Here is a 15173-nt window from a genome sequence, read left to right on the forward strand (position 1 = left end):
GTAAGTTGGACGACTGCGAACTTATCTTCCGCTCTTATCTCTAGCATCGGTGGGAAAGCTGATAGCAGTGCACCAGAAGAGACTGTGGGGGCGTCCTGTGCCGGGATGGTGGGTCTCTTGGTTGAGCGCTGCAGCTTAAATTACGGAGCTTTGCGCGCCGAAACTGCCCTGGGCTGTGAGGCGCGCCTTTTTGGACGGCCCCGGGTCAATTTTGGCAACCTGGGGATCTTCAACGTTAGCTGAAATCTGGATACACGGCTGTTTTCTCTTTTCACCTCACTAGAAAAGCGGCCTCCGCGGTAGGGACCGAACCCGCATCCTTGAGCTCAGCAGCACAACGCCTTAGCCACAACGCCTGAGGGTAAAACGGGGTGGGGGGGGTTGGGGGGAGTTGGCACGGTAACATTGAGCCCTGGGCATTATAGACGCTGGGCATGGAGGCAAATAGTCAAGGAGGAGGGGTTGTGAGGGGTCTGTTTTCGCGAAGTTACACGTGGCGCGCGTGCCATTTATTGCACGGACATTGGTTTACGGGTACTCCTTTATTGTTACTGCTGCAGCCTGTTGGTCAGCATGGTCTGCCGCCGACTAGAAGCGGTTTGCCGGGATGGGGCATTAGATGTACATTGTGGTTGTGTATTGTATGCCCTGTCGGCACGCTCAGCTATCGCTCAGGTAGTGGCGTCGTGGAATAATTTTATTAGTTGCGAACGGCAGTCACACTTTTGTATTCCAGTGTAAAAGTATCACTTAACAAAACTTGTTGAGCTAGTTGGCTCGTGCTTATTGGAAATAATAAAAGGGGCGCTAAGTAGACGAAGACGAAGTAGAAACACACACCACATACAGGCGCCTGTATGTGGTGTAGCTTTCCACTTCGTCTTCGTCTGCTTAGAGCCCCTTTTATTATATCCAGTGAAAGTATCAACTCTTCCTAAGCCACAACTGCTATTGAAGAATAACCCTTTGTTTTTATCTAAACATTTATTTATCTATTTATTTTGCTATTTTTGACAACCTATTGTGTGTAAATGTTCTGGGCTCGGTTCGACTTTCTCCGGTGAGGCCTTCGCCCCTTGAACGTTCAATAAAAATGAAAATATTCCTGTCCGTATTTGCAGCTTATTTCATGGAGCAGGTACAGTCGATTTATAGAGAAGTTCCGTGTTTTTCGAGGTATATTCGAAGGTGCAACAGGTTATAGGAAATTGTAAAACACTTGTAGATGAAAGAAATTTAATCAAAAATGGGCACGCGCAGTTTGCACGCGTATTTCCGGTGTTCTTTTCCGCCTTGTCTAAAAAAACGTTAATTTGGAAATCTTTTCGTCGTGTTTCTTCATTTACTTGTTTAATGTACAGTGCGGTCCACTTTTAAAGGGAACAACACAGCGTGCTTCGTAACGTCAGATAACGCTTGCACACGCAGGCGTTCGCACAGCCGGAGGGTGTGCGCAATTAATGTGGTCTTCAGAACGACTGGAAGCCCTCAGTACGCAGGCATATGTGCTTTCAGGTGCATTTTACGAGCGTAGAAAACGAATTGTTCTGTTCCCATTACCGGTGGAGTGTACTGTACTGTTATGTGTTTAGGTTTCCGAAACAAAGCCCTTTAAATCAGATTGAATTACGAAATACGGCCCAAGTCAGTCGGCGCAGTTATCGAAAAAGGGATAATTTTTCTCTCTCGCAATCGAGCAGCGGAAAGCGTCACTACAAGAAGCCACCCCTACCGCGAAGCAGGATCGTGATCCGCCATCGGTCCGCAAGGAGTCATCGGAACTCGTCGAATCGTTCAGCGGCCAAGCAACCGGCACCACCGAAGGCCGCAAGAAGCGAAAGAAGCACAAAGAAGGCAAGCGCGGGAGAAGCTCTTCGGTGGGCGGCGATGAACCCGTGCCCACGTGAGTGGCCCAGCCGTGTAACAAGAACTACATGCTGCGCTTCGCGCGCAATTACGCTACGCCCGTAGGACAAGATCACACCTTTCTAGTCGCGAATAATCGAAATCAACTATTCCTCTGTCGAAACGAAAACGATGGGGGGAAGGCGAAGCTTTCCTAAATCGACCCCAAAGGAACTAACCCAGAAACGGGTGGGCTCTATTTAGTTTATGATGACGGTGGTAACGCGCTCCCTGCCTTAGGTGTACGGTAACTTGGTGTGACGTAACACCATTGGGTTCGCGCAATCAGGTAGACGTCGGCTTCATAACGTGAGAAGGTCAGGTTAGATTCCGACCTCGGGAAGCGTTTTATATTTTCTTCACTTTACCCACTATCATCATCATCATCAGAGAGACTTGGCTTTTCCGCAGTGCGCTTTGCGTGGATTACAAAAGACATCGGTGAGAGGCTGGAAGAGCTTGGCTTTAATAGTTTCTCGGTTAAGCACTGCCGGCCTACGGTGATTCTTTTTAGTCTCGCCATGATAATTACGTCATGGACGGAGTCTGCTGCTGAACATATTGTCATGAATTCTCTTTTCGGCCACTGAAACGATATGGTTGGCGTACTTAAACACACTCAGGTGTTACAACCATTAGGCTGCAGTGTTAAAAAAGTGCGACAATTTTCAATAATTACATTGTTACGCATTTATCCTTACAGTGATTCACCGTGCTTTTCTTTGTCCTTCTTTTATCTTGTCTGAGTTCGCCACCGTTTTAAACAGACATCTTTGTCTTTTTGTTTTTGTTTCCAGCAACGAGAGACAGTAGGGGACACGCTGTATCTTGCATTTTGTTTTTCCTATGTTTTTAACTTGCCTTTGTTGCGCTGAACTCGCAACAAAGGTTTTTTTTTTATTATTATGGTAAAAATCAACCTGTCGAGATTTTTCAAAAGAACACTGATTTAAGCTGAGGCCCACGTGTGACGACTTATACTTGCCCCAAACGACCAGTGTGCTAAGCATTGTCCACATTTATGGACAGTACCATCAATGGTAGCAGTTCATAAGGGTTGCGGCTATACGCACCTGGCTTCAAGAGTGTCATTATAAAAGGCACATACAGGGTGTCCCGCTACCACGCACCAATATTTTTAAAAAGAGCAACGGCGTTACTCGAAGAAAACCTAGTGCATAATGTTTGCAGTACTGTGAAGAAGCGGACAGTATTTGTTTCGTTAATGAGACTTCATTAATTAATCGTAAATAATTATCTATCTCGAGAAATATTCTCATAATGATAAAAGTGTCAATGAAGCGTTTGTGGGTACGAACGAGAGGTATCTAACCGGGGTATTTACAGCAACGAACTAATTGCGTACTCATTTATTCTGACTGATTAAAAAACCCTCGAAATATGAAACATACCACGTGACGGCGCTACCGCAAGCCTCGTAAAGCAATGCGGAGCTTAGCGACAACTCAAGTGTGGGAGCGAAAAGAGGGCACCATATCGCAGTGGGACACGCACCCTCGCTCCCGAAACCTCTACTGCGCATGTCCGTCTCTTTTCCACGGTCGCTGCCAGGTGACGGCACCGGTACCTTTGGCCGTGCGTTCCGCGATTCGTATTTCAATTGTCCGTGACTGTACGTAACGCATTTGACGGCGACACATGCTGCCATCGTAATTGAGGCACCATTTTACAAACCGTTTTAAAAGAAATTTGTGCGCTTTTTAGGCGTGTTGTACTCTTATACCTTCGCCGTAAAAGTGATTCCCCGCGCAAAGTCACAGTCGACGCGGAACTTTCGCTACGTGCGCTGAACCGTCAGTTCAGCGAGTTGCCCGACGAGCGGTCGTTGAGCCAGCTGTTTATCCGAGTAGTGTACGTACGCGGCTGTTGCGGGCCCGCCGGCTATACAGGAAAAGCTCAGAGATGACAGAGTTGGAGACGTTGAGCCCACGGTACTTGTGGAATAATTTATGAAATGGCATGGCGCGAAGCCTAGTTGGCAAGGGAAGGCTTGGACTGGTAAAGTGTGGCTCCCTGCGGAAGCCTCGCAGACGGAACTACATAGCGAGCTAAGTGTCACTTTGTCGCCACTTCGTGATTGTGTCTAGTGTTCGTCTAACCGATAGCACCCAACGGCACTTCTGGGGCTGTATAATGCGCGCAGGTTTCTACTCTTCGCTGAATGCAGCTATACTCATCCCCTAACAATTTCTTGCGTCCTCATTTCTGGCCGGCTTTATTCCTGTCGCCGTATCTAAGAGCGCACCACGTGCGTTGAAAATGAGCGACAAAGTTGCAATTTAATTTCGTTCCCAAGTGAAACTGACAGAAGGCATGCACTGCCCACGAAAGGGCAAGTTAATGAACTTTTTCTCGCTAATGTAAACAGGGAATCGTGTGCAGTGTGCTCCGACACCTACGATATATTTATACGATGAAAAACGTCTGCCATCGTTACAGCGTAAGGGAATTTGTATGCATCCCCAGAAGAGAATTAATGCTCCTCTGAAGAAACAAACGTATCATTTAAGCAATCCCGCAAAACACACCAACCAATAATTCGCGAAATACGATCACGCGAGGAACAGCCCAAGTCAGAGCTAAATCAGAGTTGGTAAAATGTGGACCATTCTGCGTTCCCAATCTTCCTACCGACGATTCGTTGTTGTGGGGCGTACAACCGGTTCAGCAGCATCACGGTGGTTATGTAACTGCAGTATAACTTATCGGAATTCTTTGCTGCGTCCGTGTTCCGACAGTAAGCCTTGGTGTTTGCCTGGTTCGTATCAGTATATACACGAAAGGAGGGCGCTTTTAGGGGAAAAAAAGAGAACAAATTCAACACACAGAACGAGTGAAGCGCGCTTCACACGTTCTGTAGGTTTAATATTTTCTGAGCTTGTCCCTTTGAAGTTATAAGCACTCTCCCTTCGTGTGTGTCCGTTAAACCACTTTCCCTAAGCTGATTGGACGTTTAGAAAGAAAGAAAATCTAGTATTCCACCCACACAAAATATTTTACTCATCTAGGGTACAGAGCGCACTGCCCAATGAGCTAACCTTACCATTATTTAATACCTTCGTCCAAATATCTTAACGCTGGGGCACTTCTGCATTTAACTACTATCAAAGAGGCAGGCATCTTACTAGAAATTGAACTCCAAATTTTTTAAACGGGCAGATAAAATGATTCGAAATATACGCCACCATGGCGTGTAGACTTAATCCTGGGTTTGAAGGAAAAGTAGATCTCGACATGGGACCCCCTGCAGCAACTCCAAACGATACAGCTGCGCTAAAAAAAATCTTGGTCGTCTTCAGGCAAGTGCTTCCAAACGATACTCACTGCGTTCTCTTTGTAGCATTTGCTACACTTGTCGAAGTTGAGCAGTTTCGCGTGGTTCCTAGAGAGCTGTGCTGCGCATGCGCGAGGAGCAGTGACGTCTCACGGCGCACAGCTGGTGCGCCGGAGCCGTCGCCGGCGTGATTGGATTGGATTGGATTGGATTGCATTGGATTAGAAATCGCTTTAGCAGCAGTAAGCATGATAATCAGCTAATCCTAGACAACCAGGAAACCTAGGAATAACCGGCTGAAGTGCGCAACAAACTTTTCCGCGCCTACTGAGTGTTTTGCCGCAGGTGCTTCGCTTTGTTCACAGGACACCTCCTGCTGGTTCGGCCCGCTCTGAGAGCGAAACGAAAACTCCCAAGCACCAGCACTCCTCGCGGAAGGAGGACCAAGAAAGCGCGCCGGCTCCGCCACCGGTTGCCCCGGCTGCCCCGGCTGCCCCGGCTTCTGAGTACGAGCCGCGTTCCGAACTCACGGCGGCTGCTGCCAAAGCCTCGCAGGAGCCAAAGAAGCGCCGTGAGCGCAAAAGGAGTGTCCAAGGCTCTGATTCCTCTCGGACAGCTCGTGCGGCAGTAAGAACTTTTCCATCTCGTCTAGCGCTCAGGCATGGCGTAATAGTTGCTCGTACAGGTTTATTCTCATGTCATTCGTCATTTTATGAGCGCAACTCTAGGGTCAGTTAAGGAGCCTAACTGTGTACCCCGTGCAGGGACGCAGTGACCAACACTCGATTCTGGCCACAGGGGCCATTTTTAAAGGCTATACGACGGGGTATGGTGATTGCCACCCCCGTAGAACATTCTGCAGGTCGTGTTCACTATTCCGCAGCCCACCACTACGGCACTACCCACAGACAACGCGCAGCCTCAAATCATACCTCCCTCCCCCTCTCCCGCTCCCCCCCCCCCCCCGAAGTTTCTTCGGAAATGTATACAGCATGCCGTTTATCTCATTCTAGACTGTGACCCCATGCTTGATCTTCCGGGGTTTCCCTGATGATTGTAGAAAATTACTGCTTGAAATTTAAAACATACGTGCGCAAGTATTGGAAAATGTATGTGTAAGCAAACTTTTGGGAGTGCTGCAAAACAGTTTGTCAGAGCCTGTAATCGTAAAAGTGGAACTCGCGTTAAAAAGAATTTGCGCGTGCCTCTTTATTTCAAGGCTGCGGCGGCACCTGCCCAACAGGAGGCGGTCAAAGCCGTTCAACCTCAGCCCCCTGATGACCGTCCACCCAATGGAAGCGGTCAGCCGAAGTAAGTTGATTGGCCAATTGCCTCACGGCAGCACCAGGTAACACTAAACGCCACAATAGTCCAGGTTAGCCTGAATTCGCCAGTATATATCCTCCCACACCTGTCACGCAACAACTGCGAAATTTTGTTAGGGATTGTAACCTTAAAGACGTCGGGCCAAGCTACTCAACCCCAAGCCACGCAGCAAAAGCGGAGCACTGAATGGTGCAGAAGAATCTCTCGATTCGTTATTGCTTGAGGAAATCAAGACACTTGATTGATTGATTGTGGGGTTTAACGCGCCGACGCAACGCAGACGATGAGGCGCGCCGTAGTGGAGGGCTCCGGATTAATTTTGACCACCTGGGGATCTTTATCGTGCGCCGAAATCTCGTACACACGGGCGTTTTTGCTTTTCGCCTCCATCAGAAAAGCGGCCGCCGCGGCCTGGAATCGAACCCGCGACCTCGTGCTCAGCAGCGCAACGCCTTAGCCACTGAGCCACCGCGGCGGGTAAATCAAGACACTTGCTTTTGCTTTCTACAGCGAAGCCGTTAGCCTCTCCTTGGTCGGAAAAAAATTGTGTCGTTGTTGTAAGTAAGGAACACCAGACCAACTATTGAAGGCGAACGGCATACGTATATTCTTTGCAATCAGGCATACAGCATACAGCTCAGTATTTGTTAAAAAACACAAAACAAGCATCGAAACCACAGACGGATAAGACACCTGTGAAAAGAATTGGCCGCGTATCTGCTCCTTTCGTTGCAAAGGTCGTCAAAAGACGATAGTCTTTGTACACATTTGCCAAGGAAATGCCCTCCTTTGCTTTCCCGCTCACCTCTCATGCTGTTTCTGTTCCGTAGCGCTCATCCCAAGGTAAACACACTAAAGGTTTTCTCGAGGCGATTTAAATTTACCGCGTTCCACTGCTACAGGCGGGGTTCCTCGATGCCAGCGCTGCAGCACGGACGAGACGCGCGTGAATCGAGGCGGCCGACTTTAAGGTTTATAAAACCGCGTTGCCGTGCTCCACCTGCGTTCCAAGCAGAACGTGAAATCTAGCTAGTGGAACCTTTCTTTTCTGTTGCCGCGTGATTTCTCATATGCCGCCAGGAGGTGGTGCGGGCAACCGAACAGCAGGCGGCGGTTTTCTGCAGTAGATGTAGAATATCATTTGCTATAAAAAAACCAAGCATCCAGGAATTTTTCAATAAAGAACACTGCAAATATCACTCATACATTGATTTTCTCTCTTATATTTGCGTAATGTCCTGTTCTAGTTTAACAAAGTCGACAAGTAGGAACATATAAACCGGGCTTAGATGTTTCCGTTTGGCTGGGAGTATATAAGACTATTGGGCAGTAAGCATTTTTCTTTGGCCAGGTGGCTGAATCGAGTTACAGACAGACAGACGGACGGACGGACGGACGGACGGACGGACAGACAGACAGACAGACAGACAGACAGACAGACAGACAGACAGACAGACAGACAGACAGACAGACAGACAGACAGACAGACAGACAGACAGACAGACAGACAGACAGACAGACAGACCAAAATTTCTGGGTTTAAGTAGCCCAAGAAAGTCTATCGCCTTTAAAATTGAAACACCCTTCCTCCCCATGCGTTCCTTGTAAGGATTAGGTTTGCAGCTTCTGTCGAAATGGGAGGGGGGTTGACGTCATTCGAAGCCCTCGTGTCACGTGCAACTAGTAACTCATTTCAGTTCGGTAAAACGAGCGCGATTCCACAAGGACGACAGAAAGACGACAAACAAAAACATCGCTTCTGTTTATCGTCTTTCTGTCGTCCTCGTTGAATCGCGCTCTAAGTTTTACCAAATAGGCACCAACTTTCCCAACAGTGTTTTCTAGTGATGTTCATTTCAGTTCATTCCAATACTTTCATGGGTAGGACACGTAAGGCAAAGCATCCCGAGGAGCGGAGCAGCGCGAACACAACGAGCGACCAAAGGAGCAACATCGTCTTGCTCAACAACGTCGTAGGCGAAACCGAGCAGCTCACGCCCAAGACGCCGAGCTTATGCGTCAGGCTTCTTCTTGTGCAGTGCTTTACAGCAGCTTCGCTGGAAATTCACTGTCGAAGGGCGGCATAGCGGCCACTTTTAAAGGAGCCATGAAGACAAAATACAAGTTGGGTTTATTAGAAAGACTGCTTAGTCCCGATAACAATGATACCAATATCATCGCAATCTTCGAACAAATACCGGAGATATTCAAGAAAACGTTCGAAGCAGTCGCGACCCCCTAGCCAATTTCCCGCAACTTTTCCATGACGTCACGGAACCTTGTTTGTGCAATTGGCGGCCGCCTAGCTGACCTGTCGCGACGACACATGACTGGACGTCTGTAATGGGGCCTCAACTTCCATTTGTCCGCATCATTTCAATGCTAACGTGCAGTTAACGCACTGAAAATTATGTTTTATTGTTGGCCCGTATGACGTCATTCTTGCTCATAACACGTCACTGTGGCGCAAAATTTGAAAGTTTTTAAATACTTCTTGCTTTTTTTTTTCGTTAAAAAACATCTTTTGTGGCTCTACGGAGCTGAGTGAGATACTGAATCCTCGTTCTTTCAAATTAAACAAAGTTGTATATTCTCTTCATGGCTCCTTTAACAGCAGAGCCATTTAGGCCGAGCTTTGTTCGTCCATCACACCAAAAAACCTCGTAGCTTAAAAAAGTGTGGCTCGCGAGGCCCCGGGGTATCGAACCCGGGACCTTTAAAGCTTGAAACCGTCAACCTAACCACGGGGACAACCCAAACGACCGATGGCTACAGGGTAAGCAGCGGCGGGACAAAATAACATGCGCAGCCCATTAAAAAAAAAGTGCTTCCCGTAGTCGCAATCGAACCTGGGTCCCTGGGGTTATTAAACCGGTGTCAATACGGTTGAGCCATTGTCGCATTTTGCGCAGACAGCACTTCCTTTGGGTTAGTAGCGCGGGCGTTGGTTTTGGAGTTGGTCGCGGGTTCTAGGGCGTGCTAACGCGGCCCACTATTGGGAGAGATGTGAAAGCCTGCGGACAAAACAATCCTGGCCTGCCAGTCATAGAAAACTTTCAGCGGAAAGTTCAGAAATAAATGCAAGGTGGAACAGTCGGGTATCCGAAGAAAAGAGGGGGGCCGCCAGCTCTGCCGTATCTACAGGCTTGCACCACTAGTTCCAGCGGTGAAAATTTTTTTCTTTATGTCAACATTATATTTCAAGTACTTCTTTGCTTTCTGAGAAATTGGTCGCATGTTACATATCATCGATTAGTATAGAACAGAAAACTTTCTCCGTACGACAGGACGTTTTCTTAAAAAAAGGATTTTAAGGGCAGCAAAACTTTTCTTTATTTTTCAGGCTGCCATGGCGCAAAAATAAATATGAATATTTGCAGCAATGTGCACATGATGAGGCTTGGTAATAAAAGAAAAGGATAAAGACGTTCGTCAGAGGTCGTGCTGCGGAGGCTTCGGGTTTGCGTGGCATCACACCTAGCAGTTACCCACTTTTGGCCAGCCCATTATAACACGCCGTTTGCGGACATCTGCCCCTTCTGTGTGCTTCCTGCATCAGGAAGTGTGCTTCCTGCACCATAGACGCCCGAATGCAACACATCTGGTGCGCAGGTCTCCATCCTGGGAGATCCCCAGATCTCAAGCACTTGATATGGGGGCCCCAGCGCAGGTCTCTTCTAGGATTTCGGCGCGTTACTGGTGCAGCATTGTACATATCAAAACTTTTTTTTATGGCTTAGGGCAATCTCTCACAAAAAAAAAACAGCCAAACTGAGATTCAGTATATTGATAACGTTATTCTCCCGGTGATTAAAGCGACCCTGCAACACTTTCGAGAAACGCTTTTACTCTTTCCTTCACGTCTGAAAGCACTGCGAAAGCTACAGTTATCCCCAGAACGGAGCCACACTGCGTGATTTGCTCGTTGCACCAGATACGCCTTAAGTTTCTGCTTTGTTTTTGTGGCTTTATATTGAAAGTTGCTATCGAGAAGCGTTGATTGCTGCAACTGAAGGAAAACCGGTCCACAGCCACTACATAGCCTCAGTGACGTAATTCGGGCCGTCGAATAACGTCAAGACCGGGAAGCAGAGAAAAATCTTTTGGGCGAGTTTACAAGTTATATTATGGGCATAGAGCAGTAATTTGTGGCTGAGGTACTTTGCGACCCCCTAATCTAAGCATTGGATGTATTCGGTGACTACGTTCTGCAAGCATTACATATATTAAAAATAGTTGAAAAAAGTGTGGCAGGGTCTCTTTAATGTTACTATTTTCTCGGTGGGGACCCCACCGACAAGATAGAAGGTAGCCTTAGGGATAGGGGGCATTGAGGAAGCACAGTACAATTTATTTCCCAGTCGGTGGGCGACATTCAGACGGATCAGGGGGGCGCTCCTCTGTCTGAGAAATGGTTTGCCCTGAAACAGGCCATGTCGTTGCCTTGAAACCGGCCGTGTCGAAACAGGCCGTGCCTGCACACCAACAGGTGTGTCCGGTTGTGAACAGAGACCGGTTGTGAACTAGCGCAGGTGTGGTTCCCTCAGAGTGGTGACGTAGAGCCTACAGTTGGCTGCACTGCGACATAAAAAGTTACGACCCCTTCCATTAGGGCATTTACCGACGAGGCCCGCTAACTTGCCCAGCCCGAGACTCCGCTTCCGGCGTGCTTGTGCGATTTTACTGGTTGGTGCCCCCCGAAAACCAATCGCCTCCCACATTCTCGTACCCCATAGTGCAAACCAACGTGGCGAAACGGTTGCCAGTACATTGGATCACCCGTTCGGGTGTGCCTGTCCCCATTCTATTATTCTGGTGGGTAGCCAGTGGCTCCATAGGAACCTAGCACGTCTTCCGCAGCGGCAGGGTGTGTCCAAGCCCTTTATCGCCTACCGAGACAAGGGGTGCTTGTACCCTTTTGACTGGGGGCTTCGCAGCGGCCGGAGACCCCGCCGAAGGGCTTTTATGAACCTTCCACACAGCTTACCATGGCTGCTTGTGGTCAGGCTCCATAAGTTCATTCCCATGTCCAGACAAGCTACGCTACCGGGAAGCTTGTACCATTTAAAGCAACCGGTGGGTATCCGCGGCCCAGGATTCAAACCTGTTATTTCCCGCTTACGAGGCGGGTGTTCTACCGCTCGGCCATCGACGTCGGTCAAAAATTCCCTTTTCCAGCTGTCCCATTTCCATAGGGGCGATTTCCCGTATGAGCCATGTCAACTTTCCAAGCGTTGTAGTCACACAAAAGGGCCAAGCTCAGGCTGGGAAGCCGCTTGTACCTATTTTACTAGTATGTGTCCCGCGCCAGCAAGCCACATGAATGCACTTGGTGACTCACACAGCCACAGTGGACGCTCAATTCGGTAACCACCTGTGGCAGAACATGCCGCCAGACTCTCTCACCCCTAGCAATTCAGCAACGCGGCAAGAAGGCCCAGGGCCCAGCCAGATGGACAAGGATCAGGGGCCCCTCGCAACGGTAAAATCAGCTTTCCAGGCGTCAATTCGCCTTGCAGGGTCCGCACACGAAGAGGGACGCCTGTACCCAGTAAAAAACTGGTAGGTGCAGGGAGGTGCGCGGATTGGAACGTGGTACCTCCCACATACGAAGCGAGTGCTGTACCTCTGAGCCATCTCTGCGGTAGGTGCTTCTTCATCCCTCAGGGGATAAAGAAGCACCTAGCCTTTTACTCCTGTCTACATTGTATTGGCCGCGAGGACCACCACTGTAGAGGCTGGCGCTGCAATCGTTTTCACGTCACTTATGGGATCCCCGTTGCCACCTTGTTTCGAGGTTGGTTTAAAGCGAGTGACGTTTCGTTCAATAGGCGCTTTCAAAGTGTGTTTCCATGTCAATACTTAACGTTTGTGAAGCGTTCTTTAACCACCTGGGGACTATGTCACCGTATCAACCTTGGTAGGCTGCCTGCAAACAGCTTGAGCATTGTGGTGTATGCATGACGTGTGCGACCAAACGGGGAGTAAGGGAAAGCTGAGGATCGTTTTCCGCATAAATATTAGGCAGTTTTAGAAAAGGGAAGGCGGCGTTGGGGGGCCCCAAGAATTAGGGGAACCCAAACGCAAGGCGCTCGTGCGCGGGGAGTTTTAGAAGAGGGGCGTTCCCAACAGCCCGCAAACGGCTTCCATTGCTCGGGTCTGCTTGGGTGGTGGGAACTTTAGGCTTAGCATCCTGGCGGATATTTGATCACCGCTATCTGTGCAACTGCGAATGACAGTCCGTAACACAACTTTCCACCACACTATCATCCCCTGTCTCGCATGTGGAACTTTATTTCAGCTATAATTTCCGTTTGAGCGATCGGTGACCAAGACATCTGCGCAGCCTGTTTCGATGCTTCCGCACAGGTAGCGCCATCTTTCGGCTGCTCGGCGCACTGCGCGCCGCGGCGACCCGTCGGACTGCCGAACCTCCTTGGCTGGTCAGCGTAGGCTTAGCATCACGGCAGATATCTGATTGCCACTTTTAAAACAAGCACTGACAACAATCGCTAGCACAATTTTTCACCAAACTAACACCTACTTTCTCGCATGTGAAACTTCTTTTTAGCGATCAGATGGATTCGGAAATGCAGCGACAAGCGGTTGCTACCATGGTCTGCACCGGTTCGAGCTGCTGAGCCTGAGTGTTCCGAGCTCGCAGGCGCGGCCGGCGTGTGTGCGGACTATTTCCGAAGGCAGAAAACGCTTCACGATTGCCTGCTTTATCCATTAATCGCGAACGACGCGCTGAATCAACAAATTCACCTCATCGATCGTCGTAGTTGATCGGGTGGATCGAGAAACGAGCCTCAGGTTTCGCATCAGCCGCGGTCACGCGCAGTCTCGCTTGCTGCGAGAGCGACGCAAGAACGCAAGCTCCAGCTTTGGGGCGCCAGCTATTTCTGCAAAATAGCATTCGCGCTAGACGCAAACACAAAACCCCAATGACGGCTTTAGTTCTGCGCATGCGCAGTACGACGCCCCAAGACACGTGGGCGCCCCAGAGCGTTAGGGCCGCCTATTTTAAAACTCCATATTGAGTGCTACAAAGATCGCTAAGCTAAATTCCTAGCCTTCGACTGGTGTATAGTGATGCGTCTGCGTACCTAACATCAGGCCGCTTCCCGTATGCAGTTCGAATAGCTTGAACTCTTGCTTGCATTGTGCTTTGTTGTGTATCGGATGCGTATTTCTTGGTACCGGGGCGACAGTGACGTTCTTTCTAGCATGTTGAGGAATGCGTTGTTTAGCGTTATTGCCTTACAGGACATCGTAATCCAGTTTTCGTAGGATGTGTCTTTCCGTCTTGGTGAGTTGGGCGTTCCAATTGGATATTTTCGTGGGATTCAGCCAATTCCCCCTTAGTGTTGTGCAGGCCTAATTGCAATAATTTGTCCGTAGAAGCAGTGAGGGGTAAACCCAGAGAAAACTTGTAGGCTTCTTCCGCTCTTACGTTTTTCTTTCTTCGAGGGTAGAAAACCTAATATCCTTACCCGCAAAGAAAGAAAAACGTAAAAGATAAAGCAATAGATAAATATAGAGTCAACGCCCTGTCCAGTCACTCTTCTGCGCCGTGCTGTTCAAATGCTTGGTATATACGAACAATGCCGCTTTACCAATGCCGCTTTACTTTTTAATCTTGATCAACGATCACTAAAATGGCAATTCCAGTGTTACAGAGCGACCGACTCGTTGCGGTTGAGCCGCCAGGCAATGGAGCCGTGAGACCTCCTATCGAACCCCTTTAATGGCGATTACTGACAAATGTACAATGACAATGGCAATGATACTGATTTCGTATGTTCCTGGAGCCTCATCTTCTTTCTGCACAATTTGCAATTTGCACAATTTCTGCACTCCCGACCACAAAACATACGTGGAAAAAACATTACCATCTTGCAAAAGGCTCCTGGTGAAACATAGCACCACAGTTCCTGGTGAAAGGCTAACGTTCGGGCCAGTTGAGCCTAGTCTTTTTCTTCCACCTTTGCTTCCGGTTACTTGCTATCTTCCCGTGCATCCAGGGTTGGAACCACGTTGCCTCCGACGTGTTCAGATGATTATCATGCACACAGTGGCTGCTGTGCTGACGATGCCTGTAGCTGTTCAAGTATGCTCCACTGCTGCATCATGTTGCGAAGCTTCTCCTAAGGTTGGCATAGAATGCGTATGGTCCATTGGCTTGAGCACAGTGAGCACATGCCGCCAGACTCTCTCACCCCTAGCAATTCAGCAACGCGGCAAGAAGGCCCAGGGCCCAGCCAGATGGACAAGGATCAGGGGCCCCTCGCCCTATGGTCTGCGACCTGTAAAGCGTGGGGCGATGTTGGAAACTGATTCAATTTATCGAACTAAATTCAATCTTGTATCCAATATTTCATATCGGTTTCCGGGCAAGTTGGGTTCGTACAGGATTGGGTTGTCACTGTCGAGCTTTGGGAGAGCGCCTTGGCGAGCACTAGCCTGGACGATCAGCTTCGGCTGGCTCAAAGGGCTGTCGATGCTGCCCGCGCTCAAGGCATCCTGGACTGAGGACGCCTCCTTCAAGCTTCAGTACAATCCCCCCCTGTTGATTTAAATAAACGTTTATTCTCTCTCTCTGTAAATTCACTTCGTGTTTTAGGGGCGAAGCTCCTTAAGGCGT

At 48.9% G+C, this 15173-nt stretch overlaps 1 protein-coding gene across 1 annotated transcript in view; it reads left to right on the top strand.

Moving 5' to 3' along the window:
* The first annotated feature begins 5701 nt into the window (after positions 1–5701).
* LOC144180500 (acetylcholinesterase-like) overlaps positions 5702–15173 on the top strand; it is a 29559-nt gene continuing 20087 nt past the window's right edge. Inside the window, exons 1-2 of the mRNA XM_077708832.1 lie at positions 5702–5827; positions 6420–6511. The gene's annotated coding sequence lies outside the window, so the exon portion shown is untranslated. The remainder of the gene's footprint in view (positions 5828–6419; positions 6512–15173) is intronic.

Source organism: Haemaphysalis longicornis, unplaced genomic scaffold (genome assembly GCF_048455015.1).
Source record: "Haemaphysalis longicornis isolate Haplotype H1 unplaced genomic scaffold, Haemaphysalis longicornis Haplotype H1 scaffold_4, whole genome shotgun sequence".
Lineage (NCBI taxonomy): Eukaryota > Metazoa > Arthropoda > Arachnida > Ixodida > Ixodidae > Haemaphysalis > Haemaphysalis longicornis.